Genomic DNA, 25,877 nt, shown 5'->3' on the forward strand with positions numbered 1-25,877 from the left:
GTCCACCCCATTTTCCAAAACTGACTTGTACCACATGGCTCACTCATCTTCAAATCAGCTATTTTACCCTTTCTATGGAAACCCAAGATGCCATAGCATGTAGGACATTTCTCACAACGAGCTGTGTACAAAGAAGATCAGCCAGAAATAACGTTATTTTTCTTAGCTTAGTAGTTTACTGTATGGCAGCAATAGCACTGGAGCTGTATGCATGTGTATTTAGCGAGCTCATCTAAGTACATCACGGGAATTTTGCCTGAAGAGGGAACGCAGGTTTTGGCAACCGTACCTACCTCCGCTTGGTGCCTGCTATGAGTGATTTCAGTGTCTGTGGTTTCGTTCCCTTTTTTTGTTTCCTTTTGTTTTGTTTTCCAGATTTTCTTGTTGTTGTTTTAACTATCGTCAAACCTCCAGTTTTATAACTTTTCCCCAGACTTTTTTGTTATTTTCTCTTCTGGTGCATTAAGATGCAATTATGTACTTTGCCTAATTGCTAGTTACTTAATGTCAACACACAGAATGTGTCTGAAATGTCCTCTATTTTTCTCTGTCAAAATCATACATAGTGCAGAAAAAAAGGCAGCTATTAAGGTTATGTCTTGTCAAGAATTTACCTGAAAAGCTGGCTGTTTTTTTTTGTTTTGTTTTGTTTTTTCCCCAATGGAACTTATCTCACATTTTTGGATGCAGTGCTATGATTACAGGCATCTAAAGTGCACAACCTGTTTCTGTTACATATTCTTAGTTCTTGAAGGACCTTATGTGTGGGACTTATTTAGTCAGAATTATAAATTCATATTTATATGTTTGGCATATTCTTGGGGGCTGATAAAGCTGGAAACATTTTACAGACTAATGTAACTGGACAGAGGCAAGTGCCAAAAAGCATTAGGAAAATGGAAATCTATTCTGTTTCACAGCTGAATGTACCCTTTTTTAGACACTGAATATGTTTGCATATTTTATTTCAAATCTGTATGTGGCAGGGGAAAAATGGTTAAAATTAATAAATGACATAATTAATAGCAGAAATAATAACGGCACACCTGGTTGCCTACTAGAAATATGTTTTCATCTGAAAAATGAGTTTTTTGCAGTTCACATTGGAAGACTACTATACTCTTATTTAAGAGCTGTGGAGGCACATCATACCTAGCATACAATAAGCATATAATAATTTACTCAAAATGAAAGTTACGAAAGATACGGAGTCGGCATTTGGGGTAGGGAAGGCTGGAAAGAGCTGCCCTGGTACAGTTGGCTACGGCTTGTTGTGCCGAGAATAGTTTCATGCTCAACTGGAAAAATATTAGTTTTTTATTTAAATAAACTCCGTGTCCTAGCACAGGTGACAGCAGGCCAATTTAAGGCTGTGGGGAAAAAATATCCTGTCATTTTCTTCTCAGCTGGAAAAGCCGAGCCTCAGAAGGACACTTAGGGCCGGCAACAGGTCGTGTGCGTTGTCTGCCTTGTCCTGTGTCGGAAGAGCAGTCCCCTCAAAACGATCCATTTAAATATCTGGTGTAATTGAAAATTAGCCAGAATTTGGCATTCCAAAGCGTTTTCCAGTTGAATCACTGGTTCACAAGCATTTCAGTGAGCAACCTCCCCCAAAACCGAAACCAAAGTAAAGGTGTGCAAGAAGCACGTCCCTTCGTGCGGCCCTCCCCTCAGCTGTCCCATGGTAGTGACGCTGGGCGCTGCCCTCAGGCAGCAGTGCCCACATGGCCCTGTCGGCTCCATCGGCCCCATCAGCTCCATGGGCCCTGTCAGCCCCATCGGCCCTGTTGGCCCTATCATCCCTATCGGCCCTATTGGCCCTGTTGGCCCAGTCGGCCCTATTGGCCTGCCTGTGGTGGCCCCGCGCGCGGCAGCCCCCCTGTTGCGGGCACAGGCCGCGGCTCCGTGCCGCTGGCACAGGCCAACCATCCATCCCTGCTATGAACGGACGGGCACAGCCTGCAGCTCTGCAGTTTGTTTGGGTTGGTGGGATCCCGCAGTCCTCCAAAACCAAGAGCCTGATTTATTGAGACTAGTCAGTTGAAGTAATGCCCAAAGGCAGAAGCCCCCTGTCCTGCACCTGCAGCCCTGGGGGCTCCCCGTGCGGTCCTGCTCCGCGGTGCCCTTCCTTCCCCGCTTCTCTGCCAGGCTCAGCAGACCCCAGCTGCGCTCGCCGTTCCTCTCGCTGCCTGTCCTCTCTTTCCCTGGGGCTCTCGTCTCTTCCTCCTCGCCTTATTTTCCATTTCCAAACTCTTTTTCTTCCTGTCGGTGTTACTTTCTCATTAAATTTGTCTCAGCTCTCTCCAGACTGACCGGGCATGTGTGGCTGGCAGGGTACATATCACTATGCTGCTTTTTGTCTGCTTGAAGTACAAAAATATTGATATTTACAGAGCTTGTTGTAAAAATCGATATTGCACTAGGCAGAGCAGAGCAGCTGCTGTGTTGTAAAGCCAGCCCTGTCAGCCTTAAAAACTGATAGGGTTTTAAGAAATCGGGAAAAGAGTGAGCAAACCTGTGTTTATCACTGATGTACTTGTAGAAGCCCTTATGCTGCCCTTGACGTCCCTGGCCAGATTCAATTCTGCCTGGGCTTCAGCTTTCCTAACTTCATCCCTTGGTGCTCGGACAGCATTGCTGTGCTCCTCCCAGAATACGAGTTTATGAGACTTCAGTGAACAAGCACTGTGATACCATGATGCTATTTCTTTTCTTGCTTGCAAAGAGATGAGTTTGTTATGAAGCAGACCATTCTCCAGCATAATTTTTGGTACTGCAGTAGCTTTGGTATGTGTCACCCTCAGTTCAAACCTCCTCAGTGTATATTCTCTTGAAGCTGTGGCTATCAGGTGCCTGGTGATTCATGCAGGAGAAAACATCAGTCAGTTAATTAGCTCAAGGGTGAAGCAGGTAGCAGCTACTTCCTTGCTTCAGAGAATGAAGTTTGTCACTTCTGTTTGGAAAGCAGACGTGCTGGCTCCTTCAGAGCACACCTGGGCTGTGGCCCTAAGTCCAAGGCACGTTAGCATTGGCAGGAGCCGTCAGGGGTTTGAGAGCCACTGGCCAAAACAACCCCAACAGCTTTTTGCCAAGCAGAGCAGGGCGAGCGTCGGGACCTGCTGCACCCCACGGCTGCAGGCTTCACCCCAGCGCTGTGGGCACCGAGCCGGTGTGAATTCGGTCCTCAGCAGGTCAGCACCACTCCTCTGCTTTCACACGAGCAGCCTCTGTGCATGGACAGAGGTGCAAATCCTTTCTGCAAGTGCTGGCGCTCCATTCAGATGGGTGCGAGCACTCGCCTGGCCCCACGCAGCTGGGTGGGCTCTGGACCAAGCTGCATGTCATTATGTACCCTAATGAAATACGGTATTGAGACTGAGTTCATTTCATTAATTTCAAAATATTAAATAGTTTAAAAATTGATCTTTTGGGGGTCTTTTTTGCATCTAAGCAGCATTTTTAAAGCAATTTTCTAATTTAAGGACTCCACTTTCAAAAATGTTCTTTTTACATGCCAGAGGGAAAAACCACCAGTAAACAGATCTGTGAATTGATACTAATGCAAATTCCTCATGAATTTCACAGCTTCATGAACCTCTTAGCTCTTAAAAGCCTTTGGAAACCTCTTGATCCTGGTTTTATTTGGCAAATTGTTGTCAATATCTCATGAATTTCTATTTTCCTGAGTGCTAGCTTGCTGTCCACAAATATAATTACAGACTTCCTTTCCTTTGGAATTTGAAAAATTTATCTTTCACTTCTGTTCCTTGAAAAATATTTTGACACTGTCAGTAGATTATGAGGCTTGCTCTTTAAGCTTAAGAGTGGTCTAAGAAATACAAGAATTCCAATCAATTACCAGATGTGCAACGTCAGCCCGGGGCCCAGAGGCTCCCTGGGCAGCACCGCTGTGCCGGGAGGGTGCTGAGCCCTGCACAGGGACCAGGAGGTGCTGGGGGGATTCGGGGGGAGCTCCGGGGCTGCCTGGGGCTGGGGCTGGGCCCTGCTCAGGGGGGGCCCTGCTGGGGCGTGGGGGGCTGGAGGGACCCCGGGGTGCCTCCAGCCTCAACCAGCCCGGGACTCTGTGAACCTTTCTACAAGATCTTTAGTTCTAACTGATTTCCAACAGCAGACAAGACCAGGGTCTTACTAAAGTTAGTAGAAACTTGATTACTAACTACAGGGATGGGGTTTGGTTTGTTGGGTTTTGTTGTTGTTTTTTTTTTCTAATTTATTATAAGAAATGGCTTCGTGATGGGAGCTCAGAATGTACATGCACAATGAGTCATTTACTTTTCATCCATATGGGGAAAGGTTAATTGTTGTTCAAACATGCTTTTTGTCTTTTTTTTTTTTTTTTTTTTCATTCCTATACTAGAATTTAGAAGGGAAATAAGAGCTTAGCCTCTGAGCAAATCATTAATAATTGCTAGTATCACAGTATATGTAAAATTCAACCTTGATAATTTGCTAAATAAGTCCATCTTCCTCCACTTGAAGCTGCCTTAGGGAAACTATAACTAAGAAATCATTTTTTTCTTACTTCCTCTCAAAAATCTATATACTGGGATAAGTACTTCTTGCTGACTCAGGGCACTACCAAAATGAGATGAAGGTGCTCCAGCCACAGTTTCCAGTCCACATTCTGAAAATAAGATTTGTACAGAACCCTTCCCCTAGGAATCAAATCTCCAAGCAAGAGCGACGTTCCCGTTTTACCTTTCCAGGCATGCTCTCTCTTTGTGGGCTAACACAGGAGCCTGTCTGAGATATTTCAGTAATTCCCCTAATTAATCTCTATAAAATGTGTTTGCAGTTGTAGAATATTTGCGGTAAATTCTAAGCGCTTCACAAAATCTTAAATATTTACCAGTATGTGCTACCCTGTTCTCTGTGAATCTTCCACAAATGGGATTTTTAAATCCTGAAGCAACTCGAATGTTTAAAGTCTGTTTAATTCCTCTCTGTCTGAGGGCTGCAGTGGGTATCTGGCATATTGCTGTCATGGAGCTCTGTTTGGTGCTCAGCAGCACGACGAGTTACCTCCTTGGCCAGACTTCCAAACGTACGTGGTGGCAATCGAGCCTGGCGAGCTGAGTGCTGCAAGAGCTACCAGCGGAGGACCTGAGCTATCTGCTCAGACCTGAAGCTGGTCTCTTCTGCACCAGGATTAGGGTGAGGATTCGTGAGGGACTCGTGTGACACTTCGGGAGCATGCAATTTGAATGCTAATTATGAGTTCTGCATGCCATTAAAGAAAGAAGTTAAAATGTAGATAGTGGTCAAGCGCTATAAAAATGCTACCGTGTGCTTGGAAATGGCTTCTCTGATTTGTTTGTATTTTCTTCTTTTTGAATTTCTCCTCTTCTCTCTTCATTTTTTATTTTGTTTTCCCTGATACAGGACCATAGTTGATATTGAATGGAGATAGCTTATGTCTAACAACTGTAAGGCATTACTCCTGTCATTTCCACAGCACTGTCAGTCAGTGTTGTTGGTGGATTTCAGTAGTCCTAAGTACTTGCTGGGAATGGAGTCACTCTGAAATCACATAGTTATGATTCCTGTTGCAGTAAGGAGTGCAGGTTAGATGTGATCACCTACAGCAAAAGGAATTTTGGAGGTTGTGGTTGTTTTTTTTATTTATTTTTTTATTTTTTGTTTTGTTTTGTTTTGTATTTTCCATTTTCCTTTGTCAATCCTTGAGTCTAGAGAGAGAACAGAAAGAAATGAAAGAGCATCTCCATCTCAACTAGCACGCCCCTCTGGCCGCTGCTCGTGGTATCTCCTGATATCTTCCTTACACTTCATGGAGGAATCAGGTAACACAGCGTGAGAAAGGAAGGGCATTTAAATCATCTACTCTCCGATGTCAGAAAACGTGCTGGGGAGAAGAGGTGTGGCAGTAGGAACGCAGACCCCTGGCTGCCTGTGGGGTGGGTGGCAGTGCTTCCACGCTGTGGGCAGGTCGCCGCAGCCTTGCTGGGTGCTGGGTGGGCACGGGCTGTGCTTTATAAAGGGTTTGCAGAGCTGAACGGGGCGGGTGCCATAGCATGGCCTGGTGAGGACATCACTGCTGTGCTGGGCCAGAGGCAGCCCCTGGAGCCCCCTGGAGCCTCCCGGAGCCCTCCCAGCTCACGCTGCCCCACGGCTCTGCCCCGCTGCGCTGCTCCATGGTGCTGGGGCTCCTGGGCACAGCTCCTGTGTTTGCTGCACGCTGCCCCTGGGGCTGCTTCGGGCAGATGCCCGCAGCACAGGAGCTGGCTCGTACGTGCAGTTTTGTTCTGTTCCCCACACACGACGTTGCCTGCCCTTCCTCTGCAGTGGGAGCTGGCCGTGTCCACAGGCACAGCCTTTGCTCTGCAGCAGTTCGCGTCACCTCCTCCTTGACTTTAAAAACGCCTCCTCCACCATGTCCTAGATCCATGGGCAGCCGCCCTTTGCATTGGCCCCTTGGCCCACTCTCTAAGTCTGGGGTGCCAGCAGCATCCCGTCCCTTTTCAGTGCGATCCCAGGGAGGTGTTGTGAGAGGCTGTCATTTGTCAAGTGGCCGCGAGCCAGGGAGCTGCCGGGTCTGATCGGCTGGCATGGCTGAGGAAGCTAAATGGGACTTGCCTGCAGGAACAGCTTAAATGGAGAACTGGCAGAGTTCTTTCCAGAAAACTCCTGGAAATTGAGACTCCATTACTCCCTTTGGCTTGAAAGGGCTTTTAATTTGTGAGAAAGGCAGGTAAATGCGGCTATTTTAGTGGCAGTGGGTGACAGGAGGAAATAAAGTTTTGTGACAGTTCAGGTAAGGAAGTTTGACATTTGTACAGTTTTATGCAGAGAAAAGTTTTTGATGTGCTAGTGGTATTTGAGAGTTTGTCGAATTGCCTTTTTAATTATTTGTCAAGGGCACCTAGACTCTCGGAAATGTATTATTTTATGTTTTATAGGTTGAAATCTAAATAAATAAATGTTGTTGAGAGCTCAAATGACTGTGTGCACAGTGTGCAACAGCAGTTAAAATGCTTTGGTGCATTAAAAGTACGGAATATATTACAGCAGCATATTGAACAATGGTACATCTCATCTGGAGCCACGCATTCAATTTTGTTTGCCTACCCTAAGCTATAATTAAGATTGACAAGGTTATCCACAGAAGGAGAATAAATATTACAGGAATTTTTGATATGTTGACACATGAGTGAAGAACTGTAAAAATTAAATTTCCGGACAACAAATGTGAGTACAATTAAGACAAGGTTACTCCAGAAGAGGAGGGAGGGGGATACTGGTGAGGAAATGCCTTGACGTGGAGCCCTTTTGCCGTCGGAGGGGTCTGTGTGCCCCTGGCACCGGGCGAGCACCATAAGCAGGCTGCAGAAGGGCTGGAGTATTTCTTGTTGTTCTCTCTGTGCAGAAGGCTTTCAGGCTGAAACGTGGGAATGCTACACGTACAAACGCTGCTGCTGTGCTTGTCCTAGCAGCTGCCTTGCTGTGACCTGGCAGCCCCAGCAGGCTGTGGCTGGATGCGGTGGGACGCAGCTCCCCATGGCAGGCACTGCTCCTCCTGATGCTCTCCCAGCACAGCAATGCATTTCTATCATTTTTTGTGTTAGCCACCTCTGCAAGCGTGCTAGGGGCCCTTTGAACCTCTTTCAAAGGTATTCCCCGTGCAGGCACATGGTGGGCACTGCTCAGCCCCTCCGACAGCAGCCAGCACTGGGATTGCTGTGGAAATCTGAGCCCTGCAGCTCCCCATATACCTAAAGCTTTTCTTCCCCTACTCACTCCTACCTCTGCTCCTAACTTATCTGCTGCTGCTTTTTTTTTTTGACCATAGCCAGCATCACACACTCCATCTTTCATTCCTCTTTTCCCCAGGGGCTAACCACCTACATCCTATTTTAAGATCTATTTTCAGCTCACTCTAGCAATTAACATGCAATATTGAAATAAGTCTGGCCAGCAAAATTATTGGGTCATTCCACTGAAATGCCCATTATAGATAAACATGCAATCAGGCATCTGTGGCAGTGCACGAAGTCAGCCCTCCATTATCCTGCAGTGCATGGATAGCCATAAACACGCTTCTGTACACACAAACAGGATTTGTATTAAAAATATTGGAAATAATTAAGTCAAATTCTTCCCTGGATATAAACACAGAGCTTTCACTGCAGTTAATTGGAGCTGAGTATGTGTAACAGTTGAAAGCTAGGTCATTATTTTTTACAATGGTCTGCAAATATGTAATTTATGTGCAATTATGTAGGTAAATTCTCAGTCTTCTGCTAACAAAAACAAGAAACAAAGGCCAAACATGCTTACTTTTAAAAACCATGAGGTTCCAATTCTCCACTCTTTGCAGTTAATATCATCCCTTGAAATGCATAATGTCAATCCTTGCAATCAGGCCCGTCAGTTTTATTCCCGTGCTGCCATCAAAGTGCTGTCAGCGTGGTGATGCCCAGCAGCACGTGCATCCTGCCGGCACCCGCACGCGCTGTGGCTCTGAGGGGAGAGCACAGTGGGGGTAATCCTGCGGCGGGGCAGCACAGCGGCAGCTTTCCCTGCTTCTGCGGATTGTGTAAGTCAAAAGTTGGAACGCAGCAGCTTCGGAAATTTGATTATCTGTCAAAATGATAGTGTGGTTCCCTGAGCCACAGCCCTGCCATTTTGAGTTTTGTGTTTTGGGTCTCTTCCACTTATTTGCAAGTTTTTCAGAAGGTCCTTCATGTGACCAGACCAGGGACTTTGGGGGATGGCACTGACTTATGTTTTTGTCTGAGGAAGTCAAGAAAGTTGTGAAATTTGCAGACACCAATCTCTTTGATTAATCAGAGATAATATTATTCCTTTAACAAAAAATAAAGCGTATTGCATGTACATCTACATCATTGCAGTGAAAGGAATAACAACTTTAATATCAGAAAGATGCCAATTGTCTAGCCAAGCACCACCCTGAAAATGTATACAGGTAAATGAACATACATGGCGTGTGTGACAGTATCGCGTGGGTCTGGACCATTTTTTTGAAGGGTTCTTTAATTTCCAGGGAAAGCCCCAGCCCCGAGCCCCAGCACTCAGGCTGTGATACCCACGGCATCACCCCGCAGCGCGGGAAGCTCCCCGCGGGGACATCCCGCACCCACCTGGGGCAGCCAGCTCCGTGGGGCTGGGGCCGTAGGCAGGCAGTGCCCAGCTCATGGCTTGGTCCATGCTTTCATAATAAGCCCGTAAATTGCAGCCCGTTGTCTTTCCTCTGTTATAGATCAGGCTAAATTATTGATGTTTGCCTAGTTGTTGTTAAAAAAAGAAGCTTTATTTTAATATTTTACAATGGGGATGTAATTTTAAGATGAGGAAAATAGGTTAATGCCGATGTCTGTTCTTTAGGAAGATGCTTTTCTTTTTTGTTCTGGAGTTGCAGATACTGTTTACGAGACAAGCTGATTAATCTCAGTTGTATGTGGCTCTCGAAGATTAATAACCTCATTCTGATTCGTGCTATTTATGGTGCAAATGCAGGATGTTTAAAAATACTGAGAAGATGTGGAGCAAATATTTTCCAGCCATCCCAGCTCACCATCCCAGGCTGACTGTATTCCTTCTGTTCTTGAAACCCTCGCTTAAAAGCACGTAGCCGCTTTCTGTCACACCCTGCAGCAGGACTATCAGCACCGGCAGCGTGCGGCTGGATGTGTTAGTGCCTGTGGGGATCAGACTTTTTTCTTGATTTTTTTTTTTTTCTTTTAATGCAGTTGCTAGAGTAAGGTCTTTGACCCTAATTCATATATAAAAATATGCTTGGGATATTGCTTGCAGTCGGTGAAGCCTCTGTTCCCGTTCAGCCCTCGCTTTGCGAAGCAGTTACCCGAGGAGAGCCGCGTGGAGGAGGAGCTGCGACGCGGGGATAATGCTGGTGTGCCCCTGCCCTGCGTGCCCACCCGAGGACAAGCACTGCTCCGTCGCTCTGTGTCTGCTTCTGAGCATTTTTATATCAGTGTGGCTGCTGCATTAATAAAAGCAACAGATAAAAGGAAACCCAGAAACCTAAAACTGGCTCAAAGTGGGCGGGCGGCTGAAACCCTTCTGTGCTCTCTGGGAAGCAGCATTTAAAGTGTTTGTCTAGGAAGGAGTGGGAAAGGTGCATTAGCAGTCATAGCAAATGTAGCTATTTTTAATGAAGTCAGTCTTTAGAAATGTCATGGTGAGGTTCCGCATGGACTTTCAATTATTTCTGCCCGGAACGTGGTCAGGTTTGGGGTTTGTTTGGGTGTTTTTTTATTTTTTCTGTTTCCCAGCACTCTGAATTCAGCTTACTGCTGAGAGTCAAGCTAAATTCCTTCCAGTTATATTTAATCAAAAACAGAAAAAAAAAAGTGTTTGTTTCTTATGCTGAAGGCTCCCAAGCTCCACGGGGCTGTAACCCTTTGGTGTTCAGCAGTCCTGTGCGTGCTCGGGGTGTAACAGGCTGCGCCTGCCGGCTGGCTCTTGCCTGGCTCCAGGAATTAAAGAAGGAAACATATTTTTTCCATTAATTTCAATAAACATTGATAAATAGATGTGTATGTGTGGGACGAATGTTTAAGCAGGATGGCGTACCGCATAGCTCCTTCAGGGCAGCGTTCCCGTTCCTGATGCGGGATGTGCAGCACGCCCTGGGGGGACGGGGGCCGTGTTGGGGGGGTCCCACTGCCAGCGGCCCCATGGGGCGACGTGTGGTGTCACTGCACCGCTCGGCAGCTGCCTTTCCGTCCTTCACAGCGTGCTACCTGGTCGTGTTTGGGTTTGGCCGTGACTGATTTTACCTTCAAACAGCCTTCCAAGAAGGTGTAGGGATCCTAAGTGTTCCTACAGTGACTGCACAGCGATGGGTGCACAGCACGTACAGTTACTGCATCAGTTGTCATTGATTATGTGCTCGGTGTGTGTAGCTGTGTCATACGGAAAAAGGAGAGTCATACACTGCCTGGGTAGGGACTTGGTTTGTTTTGCTTCCAGAGAGCCACCTTGGCTGCAGTGGAGCAGGGAGGGACACAGGAGGTGCTGTGATCCAGCCAAGCAGCCCAGTTACTTGCTGAGTTACTTACTGAGTAACTCACTGAGTTACTCACTGAGTTTCTCACTGAGGACGTTGATGGGGCAGCCCGAGTGCTCCCAGCTCTGCCCAGCGCGAGGGGCCAGCCGTGCCCAGCAAAGGGCCAGCCGTGGGACGGGAGGAATTGTTGCTGCTTCTACCACCAATTAGCTACAGTTTGTAAAACAAGTGCCCGCGCAATCGTTCTCTGGCCAGCACTGGTTTTATTAGTCAAAAATGCATAAGACATTATTTAATGTAAAAACGTACAGAGATTTGTTTGCAGCTGTTCTAGTTAAATATGAATTTTAATGTACGCGGTATGTTTGCAGTCTGATTACCTCACCTGTTAATCCACTCGGCATTTTAATACAGCACACACGGAGGTTATCAATAATTGATTCATTGTTAAGCAGCCTATTTGTTCTGTGACACCGGCGATGTGAGATCGTGGCTTTCAAAAGAGGCGGTTCTGGCGTTCCACCTCTTTTGCAAGTCAAATGATCAGCTAACGTATTTTGAACATCAGTAAGACAGCTGGATATTTTTTCAAATGGAAAACATAAAATGAAAAGAAAAAAAGGAATTCCCACTAGTTATTATTAAAGGTCTGTGTGTAGGTAATGTACTGAAGGAAACCACCGAAGAGCTGTTGGTTCTTACACAAAGGTTACACAAATGTTGTCGGGTTATATCCGACTGCCTCGGAGCAGTCACACAACCTACAGTCACCTCTGATCAGGTTCAAAAGTGGCTTTCCCAGTGATTATAAAGATATTTGCATGCAGTAAGTCGATGGATGTTTTTTTTTTTGTATAGATTGCTCATCACCTCTGCGTGCCCTGGTCGCTCACATCTTCAGCAGAGAACCTGGTGAGCGGTGCCTGGCGGGCAGGCACCATCCCGAGGAGCTGCTGCTGCACGGAGGCAGCGGGCAGGCATCAGACCTAACAGGCCAACATCGGTGTGGCGACCGGGCTCATTTCTGAGCTCTGCACGACTGACGCTGAGCAGTCAGCATCGGGTGGGTGTGCCGGGCTGCTTCCCACCGGGAGGCTGGGAACAGGAAGAAAGTTTGGCAGACTGGGCATCGCGTTTGGCAGGGCTGCAGGTAAGGAGCAGGCGTAGGAACTGAGCAGCACCGTGCGGGTGCTGCTGGAGCGGCCAGCCTCCAGAGGGCCATGGTTGGCGCTGCCCTGAGGCAGGCTGAGCAGAGCCGGTGACATCCTGCCTTGCCCAGACCCCACACCCTGCGGGCAGCATCTCACGGCAGCCCCCGCGCAGGTGTCTGCTGTGAGCACAGAGCCAGCCGAGCGGAGGTGGCGGTGGTGCTAAGGCATCTGCTGCCTTGACTGCCTTCTGGGAAAGGCTGACTGCTCTGGTAGCGTTTATTTTTGCAATGAATGTGTCTGGTGGAAATACGGCATGGAAAATGAGAATAGGCTGCTAAGGTGCTCAGGAAGCGTTCATCCCATTAGCAGTAGAGGCATAAAAATGACAAGTCTAGGCACAACATTTGAAGATCTGTAAAAATTTAAGGCATCCTCTCAGATTTATAATAACCCATTTGTGTCTTAAGCTCAGTCCATTTTAAGAGACACGCGTAGGCCAGTTCTTACCTCTCAGTTTGTGAGAGTGCAGAGCTTCACGCTGCTGCCCGTCCTGCGCTGTGGTGGCTCAGCATCACCCCACAGGGACAGGCAACACTGCTGCAGCTGGGGTAACCGAAACCCCCGGTACTGTCCTCACACTTTGCAACATGGAGTTAAAGATAGGCAGACAGTGTGTGGGATTACACAGGGGTTTCGTCTATAAAAACTAAAAAACTAAGCAGTACCTGAAACAAGAGCTCAGATTTATTATCTTATTCCAAAGCCTTTCCGCTCTGCTTTGCCATTCTGAAAGCAAATGCTTTTCTGAACCTTTTCCATTATCATGCGTGGTAAGAGTTGTTTGAATCTTCAATGTGAGTGGTAGGGAAGGGACTGGATCCGGGATACAGCCTTTAAAAGGTGAAAATTCATCGAGTGCCGGGACTACAGAACAGATGGCATTCGGGGGCATGCTGCTGCAGTGAAGCGAGGCCTTTACCTGCCTTTCCTCGCAGAGTGCTTAAGCAGAGAGACCAGGGCCAGCACGGGGACGTGTCCAGCACAGGGCACCTCGCAGGGACCCCCTGCGGTTACTCCACAGGCACAGTTACAAAACCCTCGAGACACCGATGGGTTACATTGGTACAAAGGCTTACCCTGAGGGCTGCAGACCCTGCCGAGCAGCCCCACTGGCTTACAGGGGTGCTGCTGACACTGGGGAGCTCGCCCAGTGGCGATGACACCTGAGCAGTGCCGCTGGCAGCACCGGGGAGCTGTGCTGTTGGCAGCGGTGCTGCGGGGCCAGCGGTGGCTGCAGCCGGGCTCCTGGGTGTGCGCGAGGCAGCGCAGCTCCGGCTCGAACCTCATCTCTTCTGAGAGCAGAGGTCATTCTTCTTCCTCCTGAAAGCTTCGTAATAATGAAGGGTTGCAGCACAATTAGATTTCCATGATTTTTATTTATTACTAAGATTCCAAACAGCAGTATATCAGAAAACTAAATGTTCCAGGAGATAAGCACAGACGAAATCATGTATCAGCCCTAGTAGAAGTCATGTGAATTGAGTTATTTAGTTATTAGTTTGGGTGGAAAATTCTATTTCATGGAAGCCTCTGAGATTTTAAATTTTATTTTCATTTTGCAGTGGGTTGAAAATAACCTCTCAAATATTTCCACAAAAATGGAATTGGTGAAATGGCCTTGTCTGTTGGCTGCACTTCCCTAAATGTATTAGATCCTGACCTGAAATATAGTACACCTGCACGTAGTCTCTGCTCTGCCTGACAAAGAGCAAAGATTTCAGCCATAGATCATTCCAAGTCGGGAGCAGGGACTGAAGCCCAGGCCTATGATCATGTCAGAAACTTCAGAGAAATGGGCTGCTTCTCTTGCGCTGCCTTTGGATTATTTGCGCGGTGATGAAAGAAGCAACAGTGGCTGCTCTCACACAGCACCCTGCCAGGCTGCCGAGAAATTGCTGCAGGGAAGTGTGTAAAAATGCCAAAATACAATACAGAATGCCAGAATATTTTAGTTCCTTTTTTTTTGTTTGTTTGTTTGTTGTTTTTTTTTTTCTTTCTTTTTAAAAATTAATACATTTTCACAATCTGCTTCTCTTAAAAAAAAAAAAAAAAAAAAAGGCAAGGGAATTCTCAAATTGTTACAACAAAAATCCTAAAATATTGCACCATTAGCTGACCCAGACAGCTTGGAATTTGCAGACAAGGAGGAAAAATACCAACACAGATGTGCAGCACCCGCAGGGGGTTTGGCGGGGTGGGAGTGCGGCCGCTCCGCTGCACCCAGGACGCAGCCGTGGGAGAGCGCCGTGCCCTGCCATTTGCAGTGTGTACTGGGGCACCACTGCTGCTGGATTCCTACTTCTTTTTCTGCCTTTTTTTCTTTTTTCTCATACACGCATCTTCTTTCCCTGAAGTTCTGTCGTGTGCCCTTTCCCCATGGCTCCGTTCCCAGCACGTGCCGGCCGGCGCTGGGCAGCGGCCGGAGGCACCCATGTGTGCGGTGCTTCTCTGAGCGCTGGTGTTAGAGATGGCTTCGTGTGGAGAATGCTCCTCTTCGGCATGTGGTGGGCAAACAGCACGTGTGCACACGGATGCAGACGTTCCGGCCCGACTCCTGTTCTCTCCTTTTCGTCTCACTTTGACCAGCCTCACTGCATTGCTGTGCCGGGCCGCTGAACCGCGCGGAGAGCCTGGCTGTCCTGGCCGGACTCGCAGCTGCCTCTGTGGCTGGTTATTTATTTCTAAGCTTGCCATCTCCGCTATAAAAAGATTTGCAATACCCCAATAATAAATGCATTCATCACCACATCTTCTGTAATCACTACAGTTCCTGAGCTGCTATTTGGCACTCATTAGCTGAAACTCCCATTCACCTATAATTTATGAGAAGCATACAATTATGTGTTATCACTACTTCAAGTGATTACTACACTGTATGTTTTTAAGATAATGGCATGAAACACTCCATGATGAATTATACCTCTCTAGGTAGCTTTGCTTCTGTCATTAACTCTATTATTTTACTTAAACCAACCTGGAGAGAATTGTATTGCAGGGTTAGCATTACCTCCTCGAACAAGAGTCCCGGGTCAATACCGATCCGATAAAGGACACGACACGGTACACAATCATCTCCTGTCTTGTGTATCTTATTTACCCATAGTGTCGATATTATTATAAGTAAATCTTAAAGTACAACTTGTTTCACTTGGAAATAATGTTTTTTTCATTAAGTCTTGAGTGAAAAATAGGCTATTCAGAAAAAAAAATAAATAAAATAATACATGTGAAACATTAAACCTGAATATTAAGAAATCAGAAGGCAGAGGAAACAGCCCAATCACTTTATCCTTTTTAGAGTGACATGATTTGTGGTAATAGATAGCTCAGACAGACCGGTATGCCAGGAGTTAGTAACTTCTAAAAATACAGAGAAAAAAAGGTCTGCAGACCCATGTGAAGGCCGGTAAAGGATCCCTGTGTTTTCTTTTCATTTTGCTTTTTCTTGTTGCATTTTTTTGTAAATGACCAAGTACCAGGAAGCACTCCTGGCTTGGCTCCCCGGGGCTGTCGGGGTGCAGCCCGGTGTCCCCACGGTGCCGGTGACAAACCCGGTGGCACGAGGGTGGCAGTGCCCTGGGGGGAGCAGGGCAGCTCCTGGCCGGCCTCCCCCCCAGCCATGCTGCCCACCTGGGCTCTCCTCTGCCTCCTGCCACCCCTGGAGCTGGCGCAGCCGCGCTGCCGTGTTCGTTAGCAAATTGCCGTGTTTGTGTGGCTGAGGAGCCGAGCAGCCATCCCACACTCATTATTTTTTCCCTAGTGTGTGAGACCGTAATAATCTCCAGTTGTTAGCCCTCTTTTTTTTGTCAGAACTTCAGTGAGGGAATCTTTGTTTTGTTTTAGCATTAAAAATGAGGACTGATGTATCTGTTTTGAATCAGAACTAACCGCAGTTAATTAGTATCATAGCTGTTTTAATTCCGCCATATATTTCTGAATGCTAACATCCTTGAAGAAAATGCTGTGATATTGAAGATTTGGAAAGTAACACAGCGTTTTCATAGCCCCGATGCTTTCTCATCCTCTAGGCAAGATCCTTTGCCTAGATCCATGGTCTCAGAGCTTATGTTGCTTTTCATTCCTTTAATTTGTGTTTCATTGTCATGTGGCGAAAAGCAGGGAAAGAATTTACCATCTGGATTGGCTTTCACCATCAGAAGAAACAGCTGACTTATCTATTGCTGTAAAACAAACATGATGGGCTCTCAAATTTTCAAAGACTCCTCTCCCTTAAGAAATAGTGCAGAATAATGAGGACAAAACCACGCAGCAAATTGTTTACTGGCTGTTCGGCATGGGAAAATTCTTTTCCTTAATTTTGGGAAGTGCGTGTTCCTGTATCACAAACCTGCAGAGTTAATAAATATCAAATGCAGCAGCCAGCACTTTGTGAAGTTTCAAACAATAGGACTGAGCCAGGAGTTACTAAAAATGAAACCAAGACCGTCAGAGCCAGTAACCTTGGTTGGTGCTGTTTCTGGGTCTTCAAAGAGAAAATCTGTGCTTCCACGAGGTAATTAAAAATAATAATTTGCAGCTTTGCGCTGTACCTTTTGTTCATTTTGATATGAAAGCATCTGAGAAAAAGGGTGGGAATATATAAGTAAAAACCCAGCCACAAATGAGTTCTGGCAGCTGGGATGCTTTCCCTGTCCCTGTCCCTGTCCCTGCCCAACGGGGCCACCTCCTGGGGCAGGTGGGGGTGCAGGATGTCCCCGGGGGTGCTGAGCGAGAGCAGCAGGCAGGGCGGATCAAACAAGCAGAAGGAGAAGTACTTCTGCAGCCAGTTTGTCACTACAGCTCGTGGTGAACTTGCTTGGGATTGAACAAATGAATTTGCCAAAGCTCTTTTGGAGCATCCCCAGAGGACACCAGAACCTCCCTGGTTCCTGTGGCTCCTTCCCGAGTGTCCGGAGGTCTGATGTCCGCTTGCATATGGTGAAAATGGGAAGGGCCTCATGAAGAGTTAAGTTAATGATTTATCAATTTCGGTTTGAACATACAGCCTTTGCATCACATACATCCCATAGTTACCACTGCTGAAATCACCTGTTATGTCCTAAAGTCCTAAAGGATTTTAATTAATCTTTTAACTAATCCTTAATTATTTAATCCCTTAATTAATATTTAATTAATTAATCACCCTTTATATCTTAAAATCACCCTTTAGCACAGAAACAGATAAGCACTGAATTAGAGCAGGGTCTGCTTAAATTAATGCAGATATTCTGGCCCTTGATTGGGAAAATATTTTTAGAGAATGATTAAAATGTTTTTCACAGAAAAAAAATAATATATATATATACTTTCAGTTAAAAGTCTTATTATGCTACATTTTACTTATATTCTACTACTTTTCCATTACAAAGTTTCCTATGTAGATGTCACTGCACCTTTGCTCTGCAGGCAGCTGTAATCCCGAGGTGTCTCAGGGCAGCACGGAGCTGATGGGTGCTGTGCCGGGCTCGCCGCCCCCCTGCCCTTCCCTCTCCATTGTCTGTCTCCTCGGCGGGTCGGTGGGCACCAGGCAACTTTGTCATGCCCCACTACAGGGCACAAAAACTGACCTGTCCTGGCGTTACGAGCTCTGTGTCGGTGCTCTGGAACGGTGGAAATGGCACAGGAGCAGAGCAGGGAGGTTAATTATGCTAATTACTCATAACAGTTCAGGTAGCGTGAATGCCCATTTATCTCAGGCAGTTTGCCAGATAAAACGCTCATACGGTTATCTATTCCTTTTGAAAAAGTCCATGGGTCAGCAAATATTTAAAGAGTTATCTTGGTTTCTGCCTGAACTTGCAGTTCTCCATTCCAAATGGCTGCTCTGGACGGCAGCGTGACTGCTGCGGAGCGCCACTGAACAGGCAGGTCGGTGGGGGAGAAAGTCTTCCTCTAAAGGAGAGTTATTAGCCTTACTCTAATTATGAGTAAGGGCACTGATACCGTGCTAAATGAGTTACTTAGATGCAAACAGCAGGTAAAAAAGTCTCAGACGTGTCTAGTGTGCTCAGCTTGAAAGGGGAAGATGCTGAGACATCGCTCACTTGTTTGCTGTCAGCGTGAGGCATTTGTGTGCTGCCTGCCCAGGGTGGCTCCGAGCACGGCTGGTGGGAGGCTCATCCTGATGGAGGCTGCTCCAGGCTGGAGGCTCGTCCCTGATGGAGGCTCATCCTGGTGAAGGCTCACCCCAGCCTCATGCAGGATATGATATTTTTCCTGGAGGGATCCTGCCTGAGCAGCTCCGGAGGGACCCCTCTCCTCCAGCACCTACTTCCCCAGTGCAAGGGCAGAGATGGGCTTGGAGACCTCCTTCCCCAGTCAGGGAGGCACACAACATCTGAACCTGGAAAGAAAACCTCCTCTAGAAGGGTTTGGTACCAACTACAGCTTACGGTGATTTGACAGCTGAGCACTTTCAGAGCAAAGATCAGAGGAAAAAGGCTCGTTTGTGCATGCTCCCACTTCAGCACAGAGCCAGAGCTCCTTGTACCACCAACACAACGGGAACGCCGGGACTGCTGGGTGTGGAAGGAGGCTGGGTACCGAGCGGGAAGGAGAGGGCTTGGTGGCCCCACAGCCAGAGGGGTGCCGGGGAGGAGAAGCTGCAGTGGCCGTGGTGAGGTGGTGCTGTAGTGACACGGTAACGTGGTGACCTGGTGGGGCTGGGGTATGCACGGGGGACAGAAGTGAGGGGCTTTCTGGGGAAACAACGCAGCACTTGCAGTGTTTGCAGGACCTTTAAATCGAACGCTGCAAAGTTCACGAGCATTTGCTGGGAACCAGTGGCTGCAGTGAGGAAAGGACCTGAAATCTATACTCCATCCATTAGCACCACTTATCTTCTAATGCTGGCCCATCTGCTGCTGTTGCAGACATGTAGCACACGCATCTGCAATGGGTTTTTATTTGCTGTGAGCCAGGAAAGGGCACGGGGCTCAGCACAGGGGGGTGAGCGTGTGCGGGGAAGGTGCACCATTACGCACAGAAGCCCCTTCACATCCTGGCTGAACGCTGATGATATTTTTTGAGCAGAAAGCATTTTTACCGTAGAGCTTAAGGACCTGCCGTACAATGGAGGTGCCAGGCAAAGCCAAGTTACGTGTTAGGTCTGTTGATGTTGCTGCGAGACCAAGCTTTGTGGGTCTGATTTCAGATGCTGTTTCGCAGCAGCTGCTGGTCTCCCCGGCTTTACATAACTCCTGTTTATCAGACTTTCCAGAAACCGTCTGCAGATTTCCGGCCATTTGAGACACAACAGTCTCCCTCTGCAGGATATTTTAACATCTGCATGTTTCCTAAATAGTGTAGCTTCTTGGGGAAAGATGTTGCTTCTCTGGGTGTCCTCCCCGGCCCATCCCCGACCCCCTGTTTCTCCCCTGCCGCTCGGCCCGCGGCCGATCCCGCAGTAAGGCCGGGACATTTCAGCAGCACTGCTTTTTGCAGAGGTTTCCTGCACTCTGCAGAAAGGCTCCCTTTGAATGAAAAGCAGCTATAGCTCAGTGCCTAAACCAATTTCACTGGAGAAAAGATGCTGCAGTAGGCAATAACAGCTCCATTAAGCGCCTCACACCTGCTTTCCCCACGGCGAGAGCTCGCCCACCGCCGGCTGCTGGCAGGGGGACGCTGCCGGCTGCTGAGGGAGCTGGCACCCAGAGCAGCGCTTACAGCACACTGCAGACATCCTTCACGTCAAATCCTTCTTGCTTTTCGGGGAAAAAGGAAGGATCCCAGGGCTTTAGGTACACGCCATAGGCCTTGCCACACAGACGGCAGCAGGACTGCTGGTGTCAGACAGGCAGCCTACACACAGGCGGTTCGTGTCCCACCTGGGGCCTTACTGCTGGGGATCTATCGAGGAAGCACCCCGGGGTGCCACAAGCTGCCCCCAGCAGAGGGGCCGGGGGGTGGGAGCACCACAGGGAGGCACACGGGGCCGGGGGGGCCCGAAGGGTTCGGGGCCTGCGTTCAGCTGCGGGCCTGTAGGGCAGCGTGTAGGGTTCTTATCCGCGGCTGTGCGATTCAGGTCAAGTAATTGCACGAGGACTGGGGATAATGGTGGCTTTTGGTCTTACTTAATGAAGATTTTTTTTTGTAATTTTTAAGTACTGGCCAAGCACCATCCAGATTTAGCCCTAGACTGTGCATTTAGGGCCGTTTGGAGACGAGCAGATGGGACAGGCACATGCAGGGCAGGCCTGATGTGTGTGTGTGCCAAGGCAGGGGCACAAGCTCCACTGCGGCACTCTGGGGGCAGTTGTGGAAAAGGACGTGCACAGCCCTAATTAAACAAGTGGGAAGGGATGCTTTTACGGAGATTAATAGGTCTGTGTTTTCATTATTGGGAAATAATGGACTGGGGAGCTAGGGGAGTGGGAGGCATCAAAAAGAAAGGATTAAAAACTTTGAGGAAACTGGGTGAGACTGTATTTCTCTGTGCTTACAAATTACAGAAGATCATCCCCATTAATAATGATTAGAAACATTGTAAAATACCTTCATCCGCATGACAACTAACATTAAAATCTAGTTTTTATGCTTGTTGAGTAGAGAATTTCTGATTACCATCATCAGTTACAAAATAAATAGTTTTTTTCCAATCTACTAAGTTTAGAAATAGAAGAAATATCTTCTGAGTTCAGCTGTAATTTAATCGATAATTTTCCAAGCAATGTAAAGGTAAAAAGAGCAAAACTCTCTTTTATTCAAAGATTGTTACGCTTTCCTTAATTGTACTCCTATGCTATTATTAACTTATAAAAATAATCGGTGCTGTGCATGGAGTTGAAAACGTGCGCTGGCGAAGTGCCGCCGTGATGCGCAGGGAGCTCCAACGGAGGCAGAGGTGAGGAGGGGGCGTCGGGCACCTCCCGTGGGGTCGGCCTTTGGGGCCCGGCGCTCTGCGGGGCTCCAGCATCATCGGGTGCCGCGTCTGCTGCTCGTAGACCCAGAAGGTGCTGAGCAGGAGTCGGGCTCCTCGCTGGAGGACCGGGCTAATCGCGAGGAACTGCAGTGGAGGCTCCGAGTTCTTCATAGTGTTGCATGGAAGCAACCCTCTGCTCACACTCTCTTGAAAACGTTCGTGGGTGTGCTTCAGGTCCCTGGAAGGTCTGCAAGCCTCCAGGGCAAATCTTCCCACAGTGCAAAACCAAATTTTAGGCTTTTCGTAAAGCTTAGCTTGGCGACTCCTCTTTGAGGCTTTTTATCACGTTTTGCTCCAGTGCTCTGCTGCAGTCCGAAGGCCAAGGCTTGGCTCAGCTCCCCGCTGTGCCCCATCCCAACTCACCTCCCACAGCTCTCGCTGGCTGCCCCGGGAGGCCCCTGTCTCCTCCCCACTGCCTCCTGCCCACTCCTTGCCCCCAGGACGCGACAGCTTTGTTGTTCCTGGTGGTTCTTTGCAAACATTCATCCATACAAAGTCAGTTGGTTACACCCCATATTTGGGGTATGGAAAGACTGCTCTTTAGTAGAAAATTATAAATGCATGGAAAAACTGGAGACCAATCCTTCATTTAAAGGGAAAAAAAAATCTCATTTGTCGTCCTTGTTCCCCTGAAATTAGGTGTGGAGAGCAGAAGCTTTGCTGCAGTGCCCGGTCCCACGCCTGGGCGAATGTGCAATCCAAGCTGCCTGCAGGACACTTTGGAGCCATAAATGCATTTTCAGAAATGAGAAGTGATTTGTACACAGAAAGGGATTAAATTGGCTAGATTAGAAAACATTTCTGAGATGAATCATTTGATTGCTTCTTCCATGGAGTAAATATGCACTTTATCCATTGTGTATTGCGTGCGTACTGGGAAAATACTGCACGTTGGCTGCTATTTAATTCAAAGGCTACTCTGTGCAAAATATTTCTGCCAAATTCTGCAACATTTTCACGTCATCTCATTCTCACAGGGTTAGGGAATATGCGTGGGTTCTGAGTAAATGTAGAGAAAAGGTTGCTCTGGGGTACTGAAGGAGCCTGTTTGGGGAAGGACCTGTATCTGAGCCCTTTTGAATAGCATCTTCTGTTGGACCCGATGTGCTTCCACAACCCAACACGCTCAGACAGTCTGAACAAGAGCCCCAAATGGTTTCTCCTTGTTACATTTGTAGAAATACCTTTTTTTTTTTTTTTTTTTCCATCAAACTTGAAAGTCTTCCTCAACAACTAAAACTCTCTTCCATCTTTATCACTCGGTTTTCATGTTTTACACCGCAGTTGTGCACTGCATTCCTGTTGTTCATTAGCACTGCATAAAAGACAGCTGGTTTTATCAGGTTTTCACCTCTATCCACGACACCCCTGCACTAGGAGAGTACAGGCATTAATACTCAAAGCTTCTTTGTTTTACAAAGCTATTGCATGTAAAATACTTTTGTGTATCAGATGAAACAGCCAGAGGTCCCACGTTGCCTTCCGTGCTGCTCCGTTGTGCCTTTTCTCAGCGTGCCAGCCCCAACACCCCCGGGCAGTGTTCATGGGCAAAGCACTCAGGAGGCTGGGCTCGGTCGGACCCGTGCCGCTCCCAGCCAGGACAGCAGCCGCCGTCCTGGGGCTTGCTTTAAATCTGATGGGAATCCTGCTTCTGTCGTTAATTCTTAACCACAAATCTCAACTTCTGTTAGCCCTTCTCTTCCTAAGCCAAGCTAATTTGTTCTTACGAGCTGCCCAGGCAGCGGGGCACTTGTGAGGCTGTTTTGTGTGCTGGGCAAGGAGGGGTTGGCTTCATCTTGGTGAGAGTGCCTTCCTGCATGGTGGAGGGGGACAGTAACACATAAATAAATGTCAGCACCAGTGTTAAGTGAAATTTTACCGCCAGAAACACCCATCGGTAACTGACTGCCCCCAGCCGCTGCAGAAACGCGCTGTAGAAATACTGGGGAACGTCTGAGGTTTCCCTGCTTCACCCCAACCCTCTGTTGGCTCTCATCAATATGTCAGTGTTTGGAGGACTTTCAGAGCTGCTCCTTGCACTTGTAGAATGAGTCCAGAGCCCACAGAAGTCCTGCAGGGACCCACAAGCTTCTGCTGAGCTCTGTCCTCAAAGCGATGCTTCCCTCTGACATCCCAATTCTCAGCTATATAAACTGGTTTCTTACCCCGTGCCGCACGCAGCTGCTATCAGAGTTATCTTTCTATTCAGATTCCATGTTGAGATCATTAATTAAATGACTGAATAGTTATTTTCATGATCCATTTGTGAAGAATTTCAGCCCGATGCTTCTAGTTTCTTATTCCTAATGGGAATGTCATTTTTCCCTTTAAACAATGCCACCATATGCTTAAGCTACTAAATCACCATTTTCTTCTATTTAACAGTTTCCATAGTTGCACTATTTTAATGTTTTATCAAAGAGATTTATTGCATTATCTTCTGCTGTTGGATTTCCTTCATGTAAAGAACCTCTTTATCAAATAAAAATGTCCCATTAGTCTGTTGCACTTTGAATTACTTTCCTTCAACTTTTGAAGTCATTTTAAAGCCCTGAGTTCCATTGTGGTCTCAGTGGTTAGCCTAACATTTGCCTGATTCACTCTCCCCATTTCCTTAAATGTAGATAATGGTGATTATTTTCCAGTCACATAGTACCTTTTTAGTACTTTTTTTTTTTTTTGGATTTGCAGTTTCCTGCTCTCAGACATGGATCCGTTCAGACTTTTTCCTGCCCTGGACCCCGTCAGATACTCTGCCTGGTCCGTGCGGCGCGCTGCTGGGCACTGCTCGTTCCGGGTCCGAGCTGCTCCTCCTGGGCACGCTTCTCCCAGCCTTGTCTCCCCGTGCTTGCTGCCCAAGCTAGCTCTGATTTCTTTTGCTCAGGTCTCACCTCCTGTCTCCTGGCCTTCGCTTCTTGCAGCTAGTGTTTCCTTGCCCGTGGCCAGGTGGTATTTGCAGTATCTCCAGTGCCTGCGTTCTCGCTGTATTCCCGTACTTCGCACAGCCTGTGCTTTGCTGGTATTTAATGGTTTTCTTCCCGTCATTATGCTTTCTTTCCTGGCTCTCTGCTCCTTCATGTGTTTTCCTTGCGGCTCACAAAAATCATCTCTCTGACTGCAGTTCAAGAGTGCATCCCCAGTCGAGACAGCCTTTGCTCATCATTATTTGCAGCCGGGTGGAACCCAGACAGCGCTGCCCTAGCACATGTTGCAGTGCCCCTGGGACTGCCGAGTGCCTGCGAATGCTGCCCAGCCTCCCGCTCTCCCACCCATCACCGGTGTCCCCAGGCTCTCTCCAGATGTTTCAGAAAGATTAATCCAAGCCCTAAGCCATCAGGATCCGTGCCTCTGTGCTGCCGCTCCCACACCTCCACGGCTGCAGGCAGGGGAAGGCGCGAGCTGCCCTTCCCAGCGAGGTGCTCCCCTCTTGCTTGAGAGCCAGTTGCTGAGAAATGCCATCAGAATTCCTCACTAGCTTCTTACCCGCTTCTTTTATTCCTTCTTATCCCTTCCTTATTCCTGCTCTTACAAGTTTTAGCAACTGTGCTGGATGCCCTGCCCCTGGGACTTGTCAGTGACCCGTTGTAGTATCCCTGAGAGTGCGTTTCTCCTCGTCCCAGTGTGCAAGTGAGCGATATGAGAGGAAAAGCTATTTTAGAGAAATTGCAAATGTTTTCTAACGCATGACACAAAATACTGACAACAGCAGTATATTGCAGGGCCTAATTACCTTAGGAGAAGGTTGTACTGCCGTTATGCTAGGATGTTGGCTTGGGTTTTCTTTTTTGGTCGCATATCTACAGAAAAGATTTTCAATTAGCACTGACCTTTAATAGTCCTACTGGGATTTGATTCTACAGATGGTGAAATGGACTACGGATTAGATTTTTCAATACACCTTGTTCTTTGTATTTTCCAACTGATTACTTTTGGACAGTTGGCAGTACCGGGGCTGGTGCATTCAGCTCACAATTCCCTCGCAATCTCCAGTGCCGTGTTCAAACCCCTGAGGTATTGTGTCGAAATGCTGTCAAACTCTTCAGATAGATGTATTTTCATTCTACAGCTGCACTTTTTACTCAGTCAAAAAAAAAGTCTTTATGGAGGAATACTTCTGAACTACAATGTAGAAAGAAAGGGATCTGTCTGGGGTGCAGCTGCGTCTGTTGCACGGTGTCGGTACTCCCCGGGCTCTGATTAAGGCGACTCTTCTACCCCTAAGGACACCATGTTTGATGTGATTGTGCTAATAAACAATAACTGTGCAAAAGCTAAAGAATGGCATTTTAAACAAATCACGCTTACTTGTGTCACTACCATACCACGAATGTCTTAAAAATGTTGTAGCAGAACTATGCTTTACCTTTCATTGCTGTCTGCAGGAAACTCCGTGCTAACTGAGTGCACGCTTACTTCAAACAAGATGTCCTGAGCAGGAGATCAGCAATTTCTTCTCTGTTGAGAAGAAAAAGACATTTTTTAGATTCTAAGGTGTCATTATAATTTTTGGTGGAGAAAGTTTTTTGGTTCCTTAACTAAACGAGCAGAAGTTTATTGCGTCTTAGGAGAAGGACAGCAGTTCTGCACAGGCCCATGGCTGGTCCTCGTGGGCTGACCCTGGATGGGCTACGACAGGCAGGCACTGAGCTGAGCTCAGGAAAAACAAGGCTTCCTCCCTGCTGCTGCCCTGGGCACTCACAGCAGGGAAATCAGACAG

At 47.4% G+C, this 25,877-nt stretch overlaps 1 protein-coding gene across 1 annotated transcript in view; it reads left to right on the top strand.

Moving 5' to 3' along the window:
- Positions 1-25,877, top strand: part of NEGR1 (neuronal growth regulator 1) — a 238,732-nt gene that overhangs the window by 83,825 nt on the left and 129,030 nt on the right. The gene's annotated exons all lie outside the window — the stretch shown is intronic.

This window comes from Aythya fuligula, chromosome 8, assembly GCF_009819795.1.
Source record: "Aythya fuligula isolate bAytFul2 chromosome 8, bAytFul2.pri, whole genome shotgun sequence".
NCBI classification, from domain to species: domain Eukaryota; kingdom Metazoa; phylum Chordata; class Aves; order Anseriformes; family Anatidae; genus Aythya; species Aythya fuligula.